The sequence below is a fragment of the Mus caroli genome, unplaced genomic scaffold (assembly GCF_978045245.1).
Source record: "Mus caroli unplaced genomic scaffold, Mus_caroli_1 scaffold_8, whole genome shotgun sequence".
Lineage (NCBI taxonomy): Eukaryota > Metazoa > Chordata > Mammalia > Rodentia > Muridae > Mus > Mus caroli.
In genome coordinates this window covers 113,520,265-113,524,859 of record NW_028227263.1, presented here as the reverse complement: position 1 = coordinate 113,524,859, position 4,595 = coordinate 113,520,265, and positions in this window count along the sequence as shown.

The window sequence follows — 4,595 nt, the reverse complement described above, 5'->3', positions numbered from 1 at the left end:
GTGTAATTCTAATAGGTTTGCCTTTATATGTTACTTCACCCTTTTCCCTTACTTTTTGTAATACTCTGTCTTTATTTACTGCATTTGTTGTTCTGATTATTAGGTGTCAAGAGGAATTTCTCTTCTGTTCCAGTCTATTTGGAGTTCTGTAGGCTTCTTGTATGTTTATGGGCATGTCTTTCTTTAGGTTTGGGAAGTTTCCTTCTATAATCTTTTTGAAGATTTGCTGGCCCTTTAAATTGAAAATCTTCATTCTCATCTACTCCTATTTTCCATAGGTTTTGTTTTTTCATTGTGACCTAGAATTCCTGGATGTTTTGAGTTAGGATCTTTTTGCATTTTGCATCTTCCTTGATTGTTTTGCCCATGTTCTCTATGGAATCTTCTGCACCTGAGATTCTCTCTTCCATCTCTTGTATTCTGTTGCTGATCCTCGCATCTATGGTTCCTGATTTCTTTTCTTGGGTTTCTATCTCCAGAGTTTTCTCACTTTTGGGTTTCTTTATTGTTTCTACTTCCCTTTTTAGGTCTTGGATGGTTTTGTTCAATTCCATGTCCTGTTTGATTGTGTTTTCCTATAATTCTTTAAGGACTTCTAACTCTTTAGCAGTGCTCTCCTGTATTTCTTTAAGTGAATTATTAATGCCCTTATTAAAGTCTTCTATCAGGATCATGAGATATGATTTTGTATCTGAGTCTTGCTTTTCAGGTGTGTTATGGTATGCAGGACTGGCTGAGATGGGAGTGCTTGTTTCTGATGATGGTGAGTGGTCTTGGTTTCTGTTAGTAAGATGCTTACATTTGCCTTTCGGCATCTGGTAATCTCTGGCATTAGTTGTTAGAATTGTCTCTGGTTGGAGCTTGTTCCTCCTGTGATTCTGTTAGCCTCTGTCAGCAGTCCTGGGAGCTCAGCTCTCTCCTGAGTCTCAGTGGTCAGAGTACTCTCTGCAGGCAAGCTATCCTCTTGCCAGGAAGGTGAACAGTGGTCTGGCATTCTGACCTGCCTTCTGGCTGCAGATGAATGCCTGAAACAGGGCCTGTATCAGAAGATGTGTTGCCAAAGCAGTCTGCCAGCAGATCTGCCCAGACTGTTCTCCGAGGGACCAGGGACACAAGATGGCTCCCTCACCTGCTCCTGCATTTAGAAGCCTACCAGGAGGGCACCTCTCCTCTGGCAGGGAAGGTGCCCAGATGTCTCTAGCCCGAAATGGGGGTCTGTACCAGAAACTGTGTTGCTTCTGCCTGTCCAAAAGTTGTGTCACTTCTGCAGTCTGCACTGTCACCTGTGCAGACAAGTCTCTGAGTGACCCAGGGCAAAAGGTGGCTCCCTCACCTGCTCAGGAAGTCCGTGCCCTCCCTGTCAGACAGCTTTCCTCTGGCAGGGAAGGTTACCGGATGTCTTGAGCCTGAAATGGGATCTGTCCCAGAAGCTGTATCACTCCTGCAGACCACTCGATCACCCTCCTCAGTCCGAGAGCTGACCTGGGCATACTGGTCTCCAAGGAACCCAGGACCCAAGATGGCCCCTCACCTGCTAAGGCAGTCAGAAACCTCCCAGCCAGATAGCTCTCCTCTGGCAGGGAAGGTGCCCAGATATCTGGAGTGCAAAACTGGGTCTGTCCCAGAAGCTGTATGCTTCTGCCTGTACCAGAATCTGTGTCACTTCTGCAGTCTGTACTCTCCCCTGAGCAGAGTGGTCTCTGAGGGACCCCAGACACAAGATCGAGACTTGAAGTTTTTATCTTACAGATCTTTCACCTCCTTAGAGTCACTCAAATGTATTTTATATTATTTGTGACTATTGTGAATGGCGTTGTTTCCATAATTTATTTCTCATCCTGTTTGTCCTTTGTGTAAAGAAAGGCCATTGATTTGTTTGAGTTAATTTTATATCCAGCTACTGCACTGAAGCTCTTTATCAGGTTAGGAGTACTGTGGTATAATTTTTAGGGTCACTTATATATACTAACGTATCATCTGCAAAGAGTGATATTTTGACTCCTTCCTTTCCAATTTGTATCCCCTTGATCTCCTGTTGTTGTCGAATTGTTCTGGCTAGGACTTCAAGTACTATATTGAATAGGTAGGGAGAAAGTGGGCAGCCTTCTCTAGCCCCTGGTTTTAGTGGGATTGCTTCGAGTTTCTCTCCATTTAGTTTGATGTTAGCTACTCGCTTGCTGTATATTGCTTTTATTATGTTTAGGTAAGGGCCTTGAATTCCTGAACTTCCCAAGACTTTTATCATAAAGTTGTTTTGGATGTCGTCAAATTCTTTCTCAGCATCTAAGAAGGTGATCAAGTGGTTTTTGTCTTTGAGTCTGTTTGTATAGTGGATTATATTGATTGGTTTCTATATATATTAAACCATCCGTGCATGCCTGGGATGAAGACTTCTTGATCATGATGGATGATCATTTTGATGTCTTTTTGGATTAAGTTTTTGAGGATTTTATTGAGTGTTTTTGCATCGTTGTTCATAATGGAAATTGGTCTGAAGTTCTCTTTCTTTGTTGGGTCTATATGTGGTTCCGTTATCAGAGTAGGTATCATCTATACCTATTTTCCGTAGGTTTGGTCTTCTCAGTGTGTCATTGATTTCCTGGATGTTTTGAGTTAGGGTCCTTTTGGATTTTGCATTTTCTTTGTTTTGTCCATGCTTTCCATGGAATCTTCTGCACCTGAGATTCTCTCTTCCATCTCTTGTATTCTGTTGCTGATGCCAGCATCTATGGTTCCTGATTTCATTCCTAGAATTTCTATCTACAGAGTTGTCTCCCTTTGGGTTTTCTTCATTGTTTTTACTTCCATTTTTAGATCTTGTGTGGTTTGGTTCAATTCCATTACCTGTTTCGTTGTGGTTTCCTATAACTCTTTAAGGGATTTTTGTGTTTCCTCTTTAAGTACTTCTACTTGTTTAGCAGTGAATTCCTGTAATTTTTAAAGACCTTACACCTGTTTCACAGTATTCTCCTGTAATCTTTAAGTGAGTTAATAATGCCCTTTTTAAAATCCTCTACCACTGTCAGGAGATATGATTTTAAGTCCTAGTCTTGCTTTTCGTGTATATTGGAGTATCCAGGACTCACTGTAGTGGGGTACTGGGTTCTGATGATACCCACTGTTCTCGATTTCTGTTAGTAATATTCTTATGCTTGCCTTTCACCATATTGTAATCTCTGGTGTTAGAAGATCTAGCTGTCTCTGGCTGAAGCTTGTTCCTCCTTTGATTCTGTTAGCCTCTGTCAGCAATCCTGGAATTCCAACTCTCACCTGAGTCATAGTGGTCAGAACACTCTCTGCAGGCAAGCTCCCCTCTTGCAGGGCAGGTGTCAAGAAGTCTGGAGCTCCGATCTACTTCCTGAGTCCCATAATGGCTAGGTTTTGGGTGTGCTTGGGGTCCTGCATTGTGGAGAATCCTATGGGTCCTTGGCTCCCTCTGCTGGGTTCAGGAAGAAGATGACAGGGCGGCCCCAACCAGAATGAATCCCAGCCTCTGGTAGTTCTTTCTGCTGGCACAAGACCCTCTGGGATTCTTTGGTGCTGTTGTTCTGTTCCACTCACCCATGATTCTGAGGTCCTGGGTTTCTAGGAGTACTGTGGAGTAGAGAGACTTCTGGGTCCCGCAGGTCCCGCCGGGTTCAGTAATGTTCATTTACCTGCCATGCAACCATTCACACCAGCATGGGTTTATAGGTTATTTCACCATTATAGTACAATCTAATGTGTTATTTAGTTTGTCAAATTGTTTCATATTTTTCCATTAGGAGCTTCTTAATGCTTACTAATGCCAGTTTTCGCAGACATTTGTAGGTGTGTGTTTATGTGTTTGTGTGCTTGTGTGTGTGTGCCTGTGTATGGACAGAGGTATCTAGGTGTGTGTGTGTGTGTGTGTGTGTGTGTGTGTGTGTGTATGTGTGTGTGTGTATGTGTGTGTGCGTGTGTGTGTGTGTATGTGGAAGGTCAAATGACAATTTAGAAAAGTTACTTCTCTTCTTCTACCAGGTGGGTTCTGAAATTTGTACTCAGGTGTTCACCTTCAATCAGTGCACCTTTAATTACTGAGCTATCTCAACAGTCTTCAACTAATTATTTGAAAACAGGTCTCTTATTGAACAATTTATACTCTGATTTGTTAATAAAAATTGATGTACCAAAGGCTGGGTAAAAGAGAAAACAGAGAGGGCAGCTGGGGCGCAGGGTCAGCTGACACTCGCCAGCTACCCACAACACCCGCCACAGGATCTTAAGACTTCTGGTGAGTGGAGCACAGCTTCTGCTCCAATCCAATTGCTCGGGACCTGAGACTGCATTAGTTAGGGAAGCAGAAACCGGCCTGAGTAGGGCCACAGGCCTCATCCGGCCAGATCAGCGCCAGGGTAGCGGGAGCGCAGGGTTGCCTGACACCCGCCAGCTACCCACGACCCCCGCCGCAGGATTTTGGGACTGCTGGTGAGTGGAACACAGCTTCTGCTCCAGTCCAATCACGCGGGACCTGAGACTGCTCTGGTTGGGGAGAGAGAAATCCGGCCTACATAGGGCCACAACCCTCTTCCAGTCAGAGAACCACCAGGGCAGCTGGGGCGCAGGGTCAGCTG